A 19527-nucleotide genomic window follows, 5' to 3' on the forward strand; every position below is an offset into this window, starting at 1 on the left:
CCCCAGGAAAGGAAGACCAAGAGTCACCTCTGCTGCGGAGGATAAGTTCATCCGAGTCACCAGCCTCAGAAATCGCAGGTTAACAGCAGCTCAGATTAGAGACCAGGTCAATGCCACACAGAGTTCTAACAGCAGACACATCTCTAGAACAACTGTTAAGAGGAGACTGTGTGAATCAGGCCTTCATGGTAGAATATCTGCTAGGAAACCACTGCTAAGGACAGGCAACAAGCAGAAGAGACTTGTTTGGGCTAAAGAACACAAGGAATGGACATTAGACCAGTGGAAATCTGTGCTTTGGTCTGATGAGTCCAAATTTGAGATCTTTGGTTCCAACCACCGTGTCTTTGTGCGACGCAGAAAAGGTGAACGGATGGACTCTACGTGCCTGGTTCCCACCGTGAAGCATGGAGGAGGAGGTGTGATGGTGTGGGGGTGCTTTGCTGGTGACACTGTTGGGGATTTATTCAAAATTGAAGGCATACTGAACCAGCATGGCTACCACAGCATCTTGCAGAGGCATGCTATTCCATCCGGTTTGCGTTTAGTTGGACCATCATTTATTTTTCAACAGGACAATGACTCCAAACACACCTCCAGGCTGTGTAAGGGCTATTTTACCATGAAGGAGAGTGATGGGGTGCTGCGCCAGATGACCTGGCCTCCACAGTAACCGGACCTGAACCCAATCGAGATGGTTTGGGGTGAGCTGGACCGCAGAGTGAAGGCAAAAGGGCCAACAAGTGCTAAGCATCTCTGGGAACTCCTTCAAGACTGTTGGAAGACCATTTCAGGTGACTACCTCTTGAAGCTCATCAAGAAAATGCCAAGAGTGTGCAAAGCAGTAATCAAAGCAAAAGGTGGCTACTTTGAAGAACCTAGAATATGACATATTTTCAGTTGTTTCACACTTTTTTGTTATGTATATAATTCCACATGTGTTAATTCATAGTTTTGATGCCTTCAGTGTGAATCTACAATTTTCATAGTCATGAAAATAAAGAAAACTCTTTGAATGAGAAGGTGTGTCCAAACTTTTGGTCTGTACTGTATATATATATATATATATATATATATAGTGTCAATGTGAACTTTGGGGTGTGCAGTAAAGTCCCGGGGAAGCAGGATAAAAGGGGTGTTGTGTGCAACGGGAGCGTGTCACCAAGGGGCCCGGCCTTGAGCGTGTCACCAAGGGGCCTGGCCTTGGTGGAGTAAAAGCCCTAGTTCAGGTGTCCACTAAAATAGTTGGGGGACACCATATAGATTGTGTAGCTGGTTCAGCTAGTTCAGAGCGGGCTTTTACTGGGAACAGGCAATGTGTTGGGTGGGTGCCTGTTCCCCAGGTTCCAGTACGGGACTTGAGGCATGCTCATGTCCAGGGATCCTATTTAATCCTGCTACTGGATCTTGGGTGTGTCTGACTCTGGAGAGTGTGCAGACAGAGGCCTGGTGAGGTTCTGTCAGCGTGGTCTCAGCTTGCCAAGGCTGAGGGACCACGAGGCTATGCAATAGCCTGAAGTTTGGGGGACCTAGCAACGCCTAGAGAACGAAGGTTGCATGGCCAGCGTCTGGAGGACTACTGGGCCACACTCCCCCAAAAGGTACTGGAATTGCCACAGCCTGGAGGCTGCTGTATCGAGGTTGGCTGAGGAAAGCCGTATATGATGTCCATGTGTGAACAGTGCTCTACGAGTGAGCTAGGGATGTAGATATCTGTGAGTGTGACCCCCTGAAAAGAGACGATCCCTTACTATATATATATATATATATATATATATATATATATATTTATGTTTATTGTGAAAGAATCACCTGTTACTCTATTTCAATTTTAACTTTTTAGCCAGTCTTATGATTTACCAAATTAACTAACAGTCCCTTATTATGTATGCCCCTATATCTATATCCTTTATAGGTTTATCTGTAGTCATGTTTATTTGTATTTTATCTCTCATTTTATATTTTTCTCATCATCGCAATTAATATTCCTCCTTCTTTTATTCTCCTGGCCGGGATGCGTTCCACAATTGGAACGTATGTCCGGACTTCCGGTGTTAGTTGCATGGAGACTGTGATTTTAACATTTATATATATCTTTTATATACTTTGCATTGTCCCCTAATCATTGAATCCTATTTGTGTGTCTAATACTTTTCCCTTTAAAAAAAAAACTGTGTTGGCAATCTAACTGCGCTTCATATGCGTTCAACTGGTGGAACGCCTCTTGCCACACCACCGCTCGGCCCACGCCACCGTTCGGCCCACAACCCTATTTGGGATCCAGGTCATTCTGAATTGTGAGTTCATCCTTTCTGTTCTACATTAGTTTTTTAATACTATGAATTGATTTTATTGAATACACGTTCCGCGGCTGGAGAGCACTTTCGGTTCTGGGGTCATGGGGCCCCTTTTTAGGTGTACACTATATATTCTTGTAAGTTCCATTTGTTATGTATTATGTTGTGCTCCTGATGAAGGGGTGTTGAATACCCCGAAATGCGTCGGGCTTCTGAAAAAGAAACAACCTTGTATCTTACTGAGAGTCCACCTGGTCATTCATCTGAAGGACACCAAGGGGACTACTACTCTACAGGCGACCTTGGCGAGGGAGGGTTGGCGTCAAGTGTCTTGCGTTTATCTTGCACCACCCTCCCTGGTGAAGTGAGTAACACACAAAGTGTGTGTATACACCCTACTGGGTTCTATTTTTACGCCTATCTCATCAGACCGATGTAATTGCTTTTATTAATATATTTATTCTGTCTGTTGTTTTTATTAAGAGCCCCTCTCCCCACCTATTATCTGTGATCAATCGGGCATTCTGTGGAATTGCTGACTACTTTATACTGTGGACCCTTTAGTCCTGTCTTACTTCTTGATTCCTCACATGGGACTTTAGGGTCTTTTGTCTTTACACCACTTAGGGAGACCCTAGACTCTTGGGGGTTATCATCTCCTGCCTTACTCCTTTCCACACCCTGGTGCTCCACCAGTTCTTTTTTTCTTTGTCAAGGTCAAGGCAGGCAGAGTACGTGCATATACGTAAAACAAGTCCAAGGTCAGGGCAGGCAGCAAAGGGTCAATATACTAATCAGGTACAGGTCTGTCAGGCAGCGGAGGGTCAAAGTCTGGAATCAGGCAGAGATTAGACAAACGGAACAGCATACCTTACACATGGACTAGCAAGCTAGATCAAACTTTTGCTCAGGCAGAGAGCCTAGCAGCTGCAGAATGTCCCTATTAGACACAAAGCTGGAGTACTTGACCTGTGACAGACACAGGATGAGTGGAGTGGTGCCTATGCCCTGAAGTAGCAGGCAGCAGAAGGCATGAACAATATAATGGGATGCAAAGAAGAAAAAGATGGAGGAAATAATAAAGAAGAAGATGAAGGGTAACAATTATTAGAAGAAAGAATAAAGGAAGAAATTGTGTAAAGATGAACATAGTAACATAGTTTATAATTCTGAAGAACCACAAAATGAGAGAGGAGACAAAGGAAAAGTAGGGGAAAAAAAGATGAAGAAGAATTAAAAGAAGGAAAAGAAGATGGAGAACGAAAAGGAGGAAATGAAGATGGAGAAGGACAATGAGGAGAAAAAGAGCAAGAAGAACAATAAAAGATGAGTAAAAAGGAGAAGAGAAAGGAGGACAATAAACGAGAAAGAAAAAGGAGAAGAGGAAGAAAAAGAATAAGGACCATAAGAAGAACTTATGTTCCTTAACAAATGCAGACATTGTACTGTAGCTCTACATACTGATACAGAGCAGATCTTTGATGACATTGAATATATGGATCATTTAGAGATTTGGTGCTGGCTTACCCTTGGACATTCTTCCTTTCTGATACATTTGTAATTAGGACTTAGAACATATCCAGCCTGTGTACATACACAGTCTACTTTACAACCGTGGACACAACCTTCATCCGGTATTAGACAGTAAGACCAACAACCAGAACAAGCTGACAGTTTAGCTCCAACAGGGCAATGTCGACCTGTGGGAAAAAGTCATTAGGAAGTTGACACTGTAGCTATTAAAGAACATGTGGAAATTGTATTACTTAAATTCAACTTGAATCAAAACTGCTCCAATTGGCCTGAAAATTGGTATATGATACAATGTGAGGTCTCCTAGGATTTGATTTTTCTTCAGTATTGTTTTTCTCCCTTTTTTTATAATTTTTTATTCTCTCTCTCTCTCTTTCTCCCTTTGCAATGACAGTAATAGTAAATTGGGCATGGTTAACAAATAAGGGAGTTTACAAAAACACCACACTTTTGGATCTATTATGCTTTTTAAAATAAATAAAAATACTCAATAACTTGTCCCTTATTGAAGGCAGATGACTGTCGATGTTTATACACACAGTAATATTGGAAGAAGCTGTGGCTTGTTCTCAACAAGCATCCAATAATTTTTCATTTTTCAGGGGAGCAGCAGTAGTAGAGTGTGGATGTGGAACCTCACAGACGAGGCACAAGATGCACAGTTGTATAGGGCAGGTAGTAGCGGCAGCAGTAGTGAGAGCATTAGCAGCACAATATGGAACTGACAAGGTAGTAGATGTGCAGCTGTGAAGAGTAGTGGTAGTAGCAATAGAAGCTGCAGCAGTACAGTATGGGATATGACTGGTTTTGAGCACATCAAAGTGTCTGAAGTGGACTTCGATCCGAACTTCAGGGAACATTCGATTCACCACAAAGCCAAATTTCCTTGCGCTTAGTGGTAGGTTTTCCCTTAAATGGTGGTAAAAAAAAAACATACTCATGTGAAATTTTGTGCACAGTGACGTATGATGTCACCACGTGCCGCAAAAGATCTTCAATCAAGCCTTTTCACGCTCAAATGGATAAGGTGATTATTATTTATTTATTTTTCATGCAAACAAATAAAAAAGATGGTGTGGTGTTAAACAGGCAGGAAGTGCTCAAACCCATATGCAGTTGTGCATATATAAACAAGGGAGCAAATCCTGCACTTGTGGTCCGTTGCTAATGGCGATCGCTAGCAAAATGCATACAGTGGAGGATGCCCGCATCGGACTACAAGTACCACAATAGACATCCTGCACAAGATAGCAATTATGTGGATGTGATAGTCAATATAACAATATATTAATAGCAAAGACAGGTGCACTCTGCAGACTTACTAAACCCTTAAACTGATGATAAAATTGAGAGATGAGCCAACATGTCCTACTAGGAGGACATGTCTGAGCCCGAGCACCGAGCCAAGGTGTCTCAAGTAGCTCGGGTCCTAACACTTACCTACCTGAGCCGTATGGGCAATACCAGGAGCCAGTGGGCAAATTACAGGAGCGTAAAGGTCCGACACACAGACAACTCACCAGTTACCTCCAGCATGAAACCATGCTAGCAATGGGAGGAGGTAGGTGGTATAGAGTCCAACACTGCGACCCTGGTATTGCCCATAAGGCTCAGGTAGGGGAGTGTTAGGACCCGAGCTACTTGAAAAACCTTGGTGCGGTGCTCGGGCTCAGACATGTCCCCCTAGTAGGACAGGTTGGCTAATCTCTTAATTTTATCATCAGTTTGAGGGTTTAGTAAGTCTGCAGAGAGCACCTGTCTTTGCTATTATTACATTGTTATTTATTTTTCACCAATTAATCCCTGAAAGCCCTAATTCTTTTTATCTCAGATGCCACGGTCAGCGATGAACGCGGCATCTAAGGGGTTCAGTGATGATTGCGCCCCCTACTCACAAAGAAATGTGCTTCACGATTAATTAATTTCTTTGTGAAATTCGGCCAAGCAAGTGAATCAAAATTTTATAAAACTCACTCATCTCTAGATATGACAGACAAGACTGTAGATTTGGGGTTGTGCAGGGTTAGTATTAGTTGTAACATAATTGGGCCAACGATAAATTGATACAATGAAAGATCTATTCATTGGCATCAGCCTTAGGTGTGTGAAAATCGCATGACTCCATATGCCTAATTCAGTTTTACAATTGTTTTATGCTTGGGTGCATCCTGATAATACAGTAATTTGGCCTCCCTGTTGGTATCAAGAAATTTGTCCACCATTTTGCTTTGATATTTATAGTCCTAAAGCATGCCAACCCAGTAGTCATCACTTTTTTGATGCTATCAAAATGCTTCTGAGCATGTAAGCAACCAAGCATGCAGCTTTCCATGTTCACAAATATGCCTGAGGACCAGGCTTCAGCAGCATCATGTTTGTCATAACGAGTATCAACCTCATGTCATAGCTGTGCCTGGCAAGACTCTATGGGGGTCTGTAAAACAAAAACATGCAATGCAACATCTCTCTGCAAAACAAATAAAGTACAACATGTCAAGGCGATCTCTAGTTAGACTAGTTTCTGACACTAAATTCTACCTGTTATGTACCATATAATTCAGCGAGTGTAGGTTCCACATGCATGCTGGGCCTGCTTTAATTTCTGTCATTTTTGGTGCCAAAATGGCACCAGGAGTGGTGTGGAGTGGGCCCGGCATGCATGTTGGTACCTCCATTCCTTGGATATAATGGAGGCCATTTTGGCACCAAAAATGACAAAAATTAAAGCAGGCCCAGCATGCATGTGGAACCTACACTCGCTGAATTTTATGGTAGCCGTCATGGCACATAACAGGTAGAATTTTGTGTTAGTAACCCGTCTAACTAGAGATTGCCTTGACGTGCGCAGACGGGCTCAAATAATTTTGAACAAAATGATTTGCCAAGCATCTCTAACTTATTAGTATAGCACTTGCAATTATGATGCAATTTTGTACTTTATTTGGTTTGCAGAGAGCTGTTGCATTGCATGTTTTGTTTTACAAGGAGTGTTTCAGTTTTATCTATTTAGATTGTCGGCTGTCAGATTGTCCAACACTGCGATCACTGCCACTTATTGGATCTACACAGAAAAATACGGTAGTGCTGCTATTGCTTTTCTATATTCATATAAACAGTACAGACCAAAAGTTTGGACACACCTTCTCATTCAAAGAGTTTTCTTTATTTTCATGACTATGAAAATTGTAGATTCACACTGAAGGCATCAAAACTATGAATTAACACATGTGGAATTATATACATAACAAAAAAGTGTGAAACAACTGAAAATATGTCATATTCTAGGTTCTTCAAAGTAGCCACCTTTTGCTTTGATTACTGCTTTGCACACTCTTGGCATTCTCTTGATGAGCTTCAAGAGGTAGTCACCTGAAATGGTCTTCCAACAGTCTTGAAGGAGTTCCCAGAGATGCTTAGCACTTGTTGGCCCTTTTGCCTTCACTCTGCGGTCCAGCTCACCCCAAACCATCTCGATTGGGTTAAGTTCCGGTGACTGTGGAGGCCAGGTCATCTGGTGCAGCACCCCATCACTCTCCTTCATGGTCAAATAGCCCTTACACAGCCTGGAGGTGTGTTTGGGGTCATTGTCCTGTTTAAAAATAAATGATGGTCCAACTAAACGCAAACCGGATGGAATAGCATGCCGCTGCAAGATGCTGTGGTAGCCATGGTGGTTCAGTATGCCTTCAATCTTGAATAAATCCCTGACAGTGTCACCAGCAAAGCACCCCCACACCATCACACCTCCTCCTCCATGCTTCACAGTGGGAACCAGGCATGTAGAGTTCATCCGTTCACCTTTTCTGCGTCGCACAAAGACACGGTGGTTGGAACCAAAGATCTCAAATTTGGACTCATCAGGCCAAAGCACAGATTTCCACTGGTCTAATGTCCATTCCTTGTGTTCTTTATCCCACACAAGTCTCTTCTGCTTGTTGTCTGTCCTTAGCAGTGGTTTCCTAGCAGATATTCTACCATGAAGGCCTGATTCACACAGTCTCCTCTTAACAGTTGTTCTAGAGATGTGTCTGCTGCTAGAACTCTGTGTGGCATTGACCTGGTCTCTAATCTGAGCTGCTGTTAACCTGCGATTTCTGAGGCTGGTGACTCGGATGAACTTATCCTCCGCAGCAGAGGTGACTCTTGGTCTTCCTTTCCTGGGGCGGTCCGCATGTGAGCCAGTTTCTTTGTAGCGCTTGATGGTTTTTGTGACTGCACTTGGGGACACTTTCAACGTTTTCCCAATTTTTCGGACTGACTGACCTTCATTTCTTAAAGTAATGATGGCCACTCGTTTTTCTTTACTAAGCTGCTTTTTTCTTGCCATAATACAAATTCTAACAGTCTATTCAGTAGGACTATCAGCTGTGTATCCACCTGACTTCTCCACAACGCAACTGATGGTCCCAACCCCATTTATAAGGCAAGAAATCCCACTTATTAAACGTGACAGGGTACACCTGTGAAGTGAAAACCTTTTCAGGTGACTACCTCTTGAAGCTCATCAAGAGAATGCCAAGAGTGTGCAAAGCAGTAATCAAAGCAAAAGGTGGCTACTTTGAAGAACCTAGAATATGACATATTTTCAGTTGTTTCACACTTTTTTGTTATGTATATAATTCCACATGTGTTAATTCATAGTTTTGATGCCTTCAGTGTGAATCTATAATTTTCATAGTCATGGAAATAAAGAAAACTCTTTGAATGAGAAGGTGTGTCCAAACTTTTGGTCTGTACTGTATATATATATATATATATATATACATAGAAATATAGCTCAGTGTTCTATCCTGTGTGCTGATTGTTGTCTGTCATGGCTCTTCCTGATGGCATCCTGACTGGTCTTCTGCCACTTCTTGCCAAGCCACATGGGTCCCTGGTCAAGTTTGTCCCTGAAGCCAGCCTGCCTGCTGTGTTAATTCCAGTGTTAGTGTTCTTTCCTGTGTGTGCTTGGCTATTTCCAGTGCTCCCAAAGAAATAAGTAGAGTGGCGATGCACAGTTCTAACCAGCCACTCTGTACATTTCCAGAGGGCTCCATGGGGTACAAGGCCCCCATTCTCATGATTTGTGGTAGTCCCAGTGGTAGGATCACCACCAATCTGATAGTTATAGCTTAGCGAGCAAGGTCAAAACCAGGAGAGACAAACACAATCAATGCATTACATGAGAAATCCAGAGACAAGCCAAGGTCAGTACAGAAGATTCGATATAAGCAGGAACAGCAGCCACAGGATAAATGCTAAATACAAGCCATGGTATAAGTCAGTCTACCAGAAAGGTCAGTAGGAAGTCCACAGCATGATGCCCTGAAAACAACTATAATCACAGGCAAGATTGATTGGAATTAGCAGTACTAAATCCACTGCCTAGCTCCGGGATTGAAGAAAGAGTCAGTAACCTGATTGGCTCAGTTTCTAGTTGCATTAAAATGTCCAGCAACCAGGACTTTGCCAGTCGGCGTGTCAACCCTTCCAGCACAGCCCTGCCCAGTGAAGTGACTGGTTGAACTCCTGGCATCTGCTTTGTACAGCTCCAAACCAATCCACAGTTGAACTACTCCAGGTGTGTCTCAGCTCTGTTTCATCACAGCACATACACAGCTCTGTTTTGTACAGCTCCAAGCCAAGTCATTGTTCAACTGCTCCAGTTGTGTTTTAGCTCAGCTTCACTGCATGGCCACAGCTCTGCTGTCATCGCCAGTTGTGTTAGAAGGTGAGTAGTCATTTTCTACCTCTTGCATGACGTTCTTTGTTTTGGTTTCACTTTGTCATCTCCTTTCCTTCTCCCAGGTGTCACCTATTTAGACTAATTGTCTCCCTTTATATTGCCTCCCATACTGCCTCACTTTGCGGTTTATACTACTTCCTGGATGAGGTGTTTACTGCTGGAGGCTTCTGCTGCTGTTTCCTCAGATAAGTCTTTTTCCTTTATTTGTGTTTCCTTGCTGGCTTGATTCTAGGTGACCCTGACTCTGTCCGTATTAAGTGCAGGGAGCCGGTGGTCGTGTCCCCTCACTATTATAGGGTTTTCAGGTGTCACACAGTATTAGGTATGTGGGCATGCAATCGTCTACCATAGAGACCCTTTCATGGGCATAGCAGTCAGGGAGAGCTCTAGGGTTTTTATAGGGATTACCCATATGCTCCTTAGTTTGGGATCAAGCCAGTCGGATGTTTATTTATAAGTTCCAGCTTTCTGCAACATCATCCGTGACATCTTCATTATACAGCACTATTTCTGTGTATTTCTTAAAGTTGTTCTGTGTTGCGATTGTAAAATCATGTCAATAGATAGACACTGCTGACCTGCTCGATTCCTCTGGACCCTGTGTTTCATAGTTCACGTAAAGGGCATCTGTCAGCAGATTGGTGCCTATTAAACTGGCTGACCTGTTGCATGTGTTGCAGTTTCATAGGTACAATTCTGTTGACAGAAGCCCTTTAATAATCCACATTCATAAATGTATCATGAATCCGAACTGTTGCTTATGAATTGCGGTATCAGCTTTTAATAAAGTAAAATTGGCTGTCTCATGTCTCTAAATGCTCTTTCTGGGACAGATACATCTTATCACATAAATGGCTGAACTTAGAATGGCATCTCTGCTTGGAAGCTAACACAGCGCCTGATAGACCTCCCAATATACTTCCTCTTGATTGGCTGTCAGGCTGGCTGCAAGGTATTGAGGGCAAACCCACCAGCCAGGACCCCTGCCCAGGGCCCATGTTATCTTCCATCTTCATCCTTACTTTCCTCATTAGTGTATTGAACTTAAATCGTAAAATGGTGGTCTCTTTTGCACAATTCCAAAACATCAGCTTCGTTTGGAAGGTGATTTTTTGTGAATTTCATAACAAATCCAATTAGTTGGTAGATCGATTCACTTTTCTCTACTTTTTACAAAAACTGACCCATAAATACATGTCTAATGTCTTATAAAAGTAGAAGATCTCAAATTACTGAATAAAAAATCATGACATAATATGCAAGGTTGAGTCAAGATCTGGGTTAATATATAGTAATACTCATTAAAGGGGTTTTCCAGCACTGGTATGTTTGTGGCATGTTCTTAGGATAGGCCATCAATATCAGACAGGTGGGTGTTTGACTCAGCATCATCATTGATCAGAAGTTTGAAATGTTCTTGTACGAACACTGCAGCCCATTCAATTTTTATTATGGCTCATCTACCAGCATGCCTTCTTCTTAGTGGCAACGGTGCAAGGTATTGCAGCTTTGTCCTACTCACATGATACCCTGCTCTGTCACTACTGTATGTACGATGTGCAAGTAGACGGACCAATGTAAACAATAATGCTATCATGGCTCATATCAGCTATTCAGCGAGGAGTTCAAAGAGTTGCACCCTACGTATCTGACAATAATGGTCTATTCTAAGAAAATGCCCTCAATATGCTGATCCTAGAAAACCTCCTTACCAAAGATTTACAGATAAATTCAGGAAAAATGTTCCAAAGTAAGGACAAGAGAATTTAAAGGGGACAGGAGCGTTACAGCTTTCTCTGTCTGCCAGATTCTAAGAAGCTGAAATAGAATTTTTGTCCTTGAAAACCATTTCTCTTATCTAAATAAGTCCAAGCTTCTGTACAGTTTTATTTCTTCCTATTTGTTGTGGCTGGAATTTTGTACAGATCTCCAAATCACCTGCAGAGAGCAATATAGTATTCTCTCTTTCTGGAGCCACCACTAGGGGGAGCTGAGGAGCTTACTGCATAATGTTTATCTATTTAACAAACTATATACAATATATGACCTATAATGATATTTTAAAGAGGACCTTTCACCTGGAAAAACATTGTGAACTAAGTATCATGACATATACAGCGGCGCCTCGGGATCTCACTGCACTTACTATTATCCCTGGGCGCCGCTCCGTTCTCCCGTTATGCCCTCCGGTATCTTCGCTCACTTGGTTATAGTAGGCTGAGACTGCTCTTGTTATGCTGGGCGTCTCCTTCTCCCATGCTGTAGTGCTGGCCAATCTCAGCACAGAGCTCACAGCCTGGGGGGAGAAAAAAACCTCCCAGGCTGTGAGCTCTGCGCTGCGATTGGCCAGCGCTACAGCCTAGGATGAGGAGACGCCCAGCAGAACAAGGGCAGACTCCGCCTACTATAACCTAGTCCCCTAAGTCTCCGCCTACTATAACCAAGTGAGCGAAGATACCGTAGGGCATAGCAGAAGAACGGAGCGGCGCCCAGGGATAATAGTAAGTGCAGTGAGATCCCTGGGCGCCGCTGTATATGTCATGACATAATACTTAGTTCACAATGTTTTTCCAGGTGAAAGGTTCTCTTTAAGGAATAAATCAACACAGCTATTAAACTTAGGGTACATTCACACTAGCGTTTTTCTTTTCCGGTATTGAGTTCCAACCTTGGGGCTCAATACTGGAAAAAAACTGATCAGTTTAATACTAATGCATTCTGAATGGAGATCCTTCCGTTCAGTATGCACCAGGATGCATCAGTTCAGTCCCTCTTACGGTATTTGGCCAGAGAAAATACCACAGCATGCTGCGGTATTTACTCCGTCCCAAATTCCGGAACACTTGCCGGAATGCTGGATCTTTTATCTATTGAAATGTATTAGTGCCAGATACGGCATTAAAATTGCTGAATTGACGGATCTGGTCGTATGATCTATACAAGTGTATTACTGTAGTGCAGCAGCGGCATGAAGCGCACAGCGTCATAGCAACCAATGACGCCGTGCGCTTCTGCTGTCAGCAGGATGCCAGGCCGGGATACCACGGACCGCTCTCGGCCATGGAACATGGCCGTGTGCATGAGGCCTAAAAGAAAAGGTAAGGACTAAGGAGGTATACTCCTAGGAACTTGCTAAATGACAATGCTCAGATTATTTTCCAAGGTAGAACTATACCACATCAGATCTATGTAGGGGTCCCTACACACACACATTTGCAGTAGAATTTTTTTTTGCTGCAAAATTGCCTGAATAACCTCAATAATCTTTTTGGCACTTTTGTTTTGCTTTTTTTGAGTTGTTTTTTTTTTTGTGGCCCAGATTAACTAATAAGTCTGCAGCAAAAATCTGTCTAAATTGAAACAAAATGGCATAATTTGGAACATGTAGGGTTTCTACACTTTTTCCGACATGCTTGACAGTGTGTGAGGTTTCTTGGGAAAGGGTCATGGCCATACATGCAACATTTTGCACCAAACTTGTGCGACAATTCTGGGATGAAATCAGTTTCAAAGTAAGCCAAACAGTTGATATAGAGTCACCAGATTTATCATCGAGCCTAAGCTCCTAGGATAAATCTGCTGTAGGTCTAGTCAACATTTCGGAACTTATGCCATCTTTAATATCAGTAAATCTGGGCCAGTCTGCCTTACATTTTCCTAATGGCAGTTTTCCTTTAGGCTGGGTTCAGACCTGAGCGTTTTACAGCGCGTTCCTACGCGCTGTAAAACGCTCAAAAGGCAAGAACCAATGATTCCCTATGGGAATGGTACTCATCTGAGCGTTTTACAGCGCGTACGATCGCGCTGTAAAACGCCCCAAAAAGTACAGGAGCTTCTTTGGGGCGTCTTGTCGCGCGTTCCCGTACATAGACTTTAGCGGGAACGTGCGACAATGGGCGTTCGCTTGTTTCTGTATGCGCGATTGCAAACGCCCGTACAATCGCGCATACAGAGCGTACGTTCAGTACGCTCAGGTCTGAACCCCGCATAAAGTAAAGGTGATTTAAAAAAGTGCCAAGAGCTCCAGCATGCTAAATTTTTACAAAAAAAAAGAAACGTGTAAAGGAAAAAAAATGGCATTTAATGAACATAAAGTAGCAAAAAGGTTTCTCATGTTTCTTGCATTTCATATTTGTCATAGACATTCAACTAACATCTGGAGCTAGCGATTTTACCAAAAAAACTATATGTGAATAGAGATGTCGCGAACATAAAATTTTCCGTTCGCGTACGGCGAACGCGAATTTCTACAAATGTTCGCGAACGGGCGAACCGCCATTGACTTCAATAGGCAGGCGAATTTTAAAACCCACAGGGACTCTTTCTAGCCACAGTAGTGATGGAAAAGTTGTTTCAAGGGGACTAACACCTGGACTGTGGCATGCCGGAGGGGGATCCATGGCAAAACTCCCATGGAAAATTACATAGTTGACGCAGAGTTGGATTTTAATCCATAAAGGGCATAAATTACCTAACAATCCCAAAAAATTTTGAACAACGTGGTTTAAAACATCCAGTGTGTGTATACGATCAGGTATGATGTTGTATCGATCAGGTAGTGTAAGGGTTACGCCCGCTTCACAGACATTGACAGACCAAACTCCCCTTTTAATGCACCGCAAACAACCGCAAACAGTCCATTTGCCCAACCGCAAACTCCCCATTTGCACAAGGTTGGATACCAAGCTAGCCATGTCCCGTTGATGTCATTGAAGGTTTCTTCCTCCACCCAGCCACGTACAACACCAAGGGTGAATTGAATTGATTTTTCAAACGGGGAGATGGTTAAAAAAACGCTGGCTCCCTCCCCTTTGTTTGAATCCACGCCACGGTCACTGCGTCTGCGCCGTGCAATTTACTGTCACACCCGATATGAGTGGTATTTTCTGTAGTACTATTCTCATCAGTTTAATCCCTGTTACGTCCCATATCAGGGATTGCCTTTTGTGAAATAAAATTTAGGCCAGGTACCTTCGACTGCCTTCACAGTGACAGACCAAACTCTGATACACCAAACTGAATTGATTTTAGTAACCGGGAGATGAAAAAAAGCAGCTTGATCGGTCCTCTTACTCCCAAGTTGGGGCACTGCGGGTGCACGGAGCAATGTGCTGTGACACCCTATATGAGTAGTGTCTTAACTAGTACTATTCCTAGCAGTTTAATCCCTGTTTAATCCCTGTTGAATTGATTAATCATTGTCGAATTAACGACATCCATAAATAATTTTGTTCTGAGCTCTGTACTTGCTTTGTATTAGAATTAATGGGGATTTTTTTAATTGTCTGCATTATTTCTAATAAACTATTAAGAGACTTTATTATGATTTTTTTTTTTTATGTATTAAAAACCCATACAACTTAAAAAAAAAAATATATAATGTTTTTTCTATGAAAAATTATCCAGCCAATCGCTTTTAGTCTGATCATAATGAAGCAACGGCCTTATCTGGGTGTGGCAACATTGCCAACACACTCATAGAGGTGATGATCGCTTCATTGTTATATGCAAGCCCCTTCACCACAGCAAGGTACCGATCACGAAGGGGAATTGACACATGTATGTGCCTTTTTTTGTTTTGTTTTTGCAGCCACAGTGCAGCACCAGAGGCCAGAAAAATTAGGCATGTACACATGCCTGATAAATAAGGTATTGTTGCAGCCGCTGCTGTAGCAGCGGCCGGAAAAATTGATGTTTCCAAGGCAGAAAGGTGACTAAAACATTGCGGCTTGAACCCTAGTTGGTGGCGGAGAATTCACGAAAGTCATCCGGTATGCAGACATTAAATACAGCAGCGTGGGGACCATTTTGAGGCCAAGGCATGTAATCAGCATGTAAACGTATCCCCCACTGTCAGTACCTTCGGGATCCATGTCTCATTCATATTAATGAAGGTGAGTTAATCAACACTTTTTTGACCGAGGCGACTTCTTTTGTCAGTGACAATGCCTCCTTCTACACTGAAGATTCTTTCTGACAGGACACGTGAAGCGGGGCAGGCCAGAAGTTCTATCGCAAACTGGGATAGTTCAGGCCACAGGTCAAGCCTGCACACCCAGTAGTCAAGGGGTTCATCGCTCCTCAGAGTGTCGATATCTGCAATTAAGGTGAGGTAGTCTGCTACCTGTCAGTCGAGTCGTTCTCGAAGGCTGCATCCCGAAGGGCTGTGGCGATGTGTAGGACTAAAAAAGCTCTGCATGTCCTCCATCAACAACACATCTGTAAAGCATCCTGTCCTTGCCGCCGTGGTCGTGGTAGGAGGAGGATTACTTTCACCTCTTCCCCAGTTAGATTCCCGTTGTGCTGTGACATCCCCCTTATAAGCTGTGTAAAGCATATTTTTTAGTTTGGTTTTGAACTGCTGCATCCTTTCTGACTTTCGGTAATTTGGTAACATTTCCGCCACTTTCTGCTTATACCGGGGGTCTAGTAGCGTGGCCACCAAGTACAGGTCGTTCTCCTTCATCCTTTTTATACGAGGGTCCCTCAACAGACATGTCAGCATGAAAGACCCCATTTGCACAAGGTTGGATGCCGAGCTACTCATTTCCCGTTCCTCGTCCTCACTGATGTCATTGACGGTCTGTTCTTCCCCCAGCCACGTACAACACCACGGGTCCCAGATAGGTGACAACAACAAGCACCCTGGAATGCCTGCTGTGGCTGGTCTTCCTCCTCCTCAAAGCCACATTCCTCCTCTGTCTCCTCTTCCTCATACTCCTCTTCCAGCGTTGCTGCAGGTTCGGCAAGCGTTGATGACAAGGCTGTTTCTGGTGGTGATAGTGACCACAACTCTTCCTCTTCCTCTTCACGCTGATCTACAGCCTGATCCAGCACTCTTCGCAGGGCACGCTCCAGGAAGAAAACAAATGGGATGAGGTCGCTGATAGTGCCTTCGGTGCGACTGACTAGGTTTGTCACCTCCTCAAAAGGACGCATGAGCCTACAGGCATTGCGCATGAGCGTCCAGTAACGTGGCAAAAAAATTCCCAGCTCCGCAGAGGCTGTCCTAGCACCCCGGTCATACAAATACTCGTTGACGGCTTTTTCTTGTTGGAGCATGCGGTCGAACATTAGGAGTGTTGAATTCCAACGTGTCAGGCTGTCGCAAATCAAGCGCCTCACTGGCATGTTGTTTCAGCGCTGAATGTCCGAAAAGTGCGCCATGGCCATGTAGGAACGCCTGAAATGGCCACACACCTTCCTGGCCTGCTTGAGGACGTCCTGTAAGCCTGGGTACTTATGCACAAAGCGTTGTACGATCAGAAAACAAACATGTGCCATGCACGGCACATGTGACAACTTGCCTAAATTCAATGCCGCCAACAAATTGCTTCCATTGTCACACACCACTTTGCCGATCTCCAGTTGGTGCGGGGTCAGCCACTGACCCACCTGTGCGTTCAGGGCGGACAGGAGCGCTGGTCCGGTGTGGCTCTCTGCTTTCAGGCAAGTCAACCCCAAGACAGCGTGACAATGTTGTATCCGGGATGTGGAATAGCCCCTGGGGAGCTGGGGGGATTCAGTTGATGTGCAGCCAGATGCCGCTGCAGAAGAGGACTCAGCCGAGGAGGTTATGGAAGAAGATGGAGTAGGAGGAGTAGAGGAGGTGGCAGTAGGCCTGCCTGCAAGTCGTGGCGGTGTCACCAACTCCGCTGCAGAGCCACGCATTCCATGCTTGGCAGCCATCAGCAGGTTGACCCAATGCGCAGTGCAGGTGATATACCTGCCCTGACCGTTCTTTGCAGACCAGGTATCAGTGGTCAGATGGACCCTTGCCCCAACACTGTATGCCAGAGATGCCATGACTTCCTTTTCAATCACTGAGTAGAGGTTTGGGATTGCCTTTTTTGAAAAAAAAATGTGTCCGTGGTATCTGTGGTATCCCAATAGCGACAAATTTTTTGAAGGCCTCAGACTCCACCAGCTGGTATGGTAAGAGTTCCGTCAAGCCAGCTGTCAGATGCCTGGCAAGGGGGTGACTCTGTGACATTGGCTTCTTACGCTCAAACATTTCCTTAACAGACACCTGACTGTGGGCAGATCAGATGGAACTGCTGAAGGTGAGAGGCGGAGTGGCGGGTGGTTGAGAGGGGGGAAGAAGGACAGCAGTGGTTGACGTGGCTGAAAATGATGGACCAGGAGGAGGATGGTGGCTTTGAGTTTGTGTGCTGCTTGTACTCACAGAAAAATATTAAATAGAATTTTTTTTTATTTGCAAGGTATTTGAGTGAATGACACCCTGTAACGGTATGAGTGGAGGCCTAGCCACTAGCCAGTGGCCACAATACAGTCTGTGTGGGCCTGACACACTCGGGCTTGCAACTGTGATTATATCACAGAAAAATATTAAATAGAATTTTGTTTTATTTGCAAGGTATTTGAGTGAATGACACCCTGTAACGGTATGAGTGGAGGCCTAGCCACTAGCCAGTGGCCACAATACAGTCTGTGTGGGCCTGACACACACGGGCTTGCAAATGTGATAAATTTTAAATAGAATTCTTTTTTATCTGCAAGGTATTTGAGTGAATGACACCCTGTAACGGTATGAGTGGAGGCCTAGCCACTAGCCAGTGGCCACAATACAGTCTGTGTGGGCCTGACACACTCGGGCCTGCAAATGTGATTATATCACAGAAAATTTTTAAATAGATATTTTTTTCCTGCAAGGTATTTGAGTGAATGACACCCTGTAACGGTATAAGTGGAGGCCTAGCCACTAGCCAGTGGCCACAATACAGTCTGTGTGGGCCTGACACACACAAGCTTGCAAATGTGATTATATCACAGAAAATTTTAAAATAGATTTTTTTTTCCTGCAAGGTATTTGAGTGAATGACACCCTGTAACGGTATGAGTGGAGGCCTAGCCACTAGCCAGTGGCCACAATACAGTCTGTGTGGGCCTGACACACACGGGCCTGCAAATGTGATTATATCACGGAAATTTTTTAAATATATTTTTTTTTTCTGCAAGGTATTTGAGTGAATGACACCCTGTAAAGGTATGAGTGGAGGCCTAGCCACTAGCCAGTGGCAACAATACAGTCTATGTGGGCCTGACACACACGGGCTTGCAAATGTGATTATATCACAGAAAAATGTTAAAAATATATTTTTTTTTATCTGCAAGGTATTACAAGTGAATGACACCCTGTAATGGCATGAGTGGAGGCCTAGCCACTAGCCAGTGGCCACAATACAGTCTGTGTGGGCCTGACACACACGGGCCTGCAAATGTGATTATATCACAGAAAAATTTTAAATAGATTTTTTTTTTCTGCAAGGTATTTGAGTGAATGACACCCTGTAAAGGTATGAGTGGAGGCCTAGCCACTAGCCAGTGGCCACAATACAGTCTGTGTGGGCCTGACACACTCGGGCCTGCAAATGTGATTATATCACAGAAAATTTTTAAATAGATTTTTTTTTCCTGCAAGGTATTTGAGTGAATGACACCCTGTAACGGTATAAGTGGAGGCCTAGCCACTAGCCAGTGGCCACAATACAGTCTGTGTGGGCCTGACACACACGAGCTTGCAAATGTGATTATATCACAGAAAATTTTAAAATATAATTTTTTTTAATCTGCAAGGTATTTGAGTGAATGACACCCTGTAACGGTATGAGTGGAGGCCTAGCCACTAGCCAGTGGCCACAATACAGTCTGTGTGGGCCTGACACACAAGGGCTTGCAAATGTGATTATATCACAGAAAAATTTAAAATAGATTTTTTTTTTATCTGCAAGTTATTTTCTGTTACACCCTGTATGAATGGTCTGCACACAGTGCTGTCTGTGACTGAGCCTGCAACCTCTTACACACGGGCAGCCAGGCAACTGCAATATATATATATATATATATATATATATATGTGTATATAAAAAAAAAAAAGCAGACTGATGTACCAGCCCTGAAAAGGGCTTTTTGGGGTGCTGTCAGGACGCTGTATTTACAGCAGATGAG

This window comes from Bufo gargarizans, chromosome 2 (genome assembly GCF_014858855.1).
Source record: "Bufo gargarizans isolate SCDJY-AF-19 chromosome 2, ASM1485885v1, whole genome shotgun sequence".
Lineage (NCBI taxonomy): Eukaryota > Metazoa > Chordata > Amphibia > Anura > Bufonidae > Bufo > Bufo gargarizans.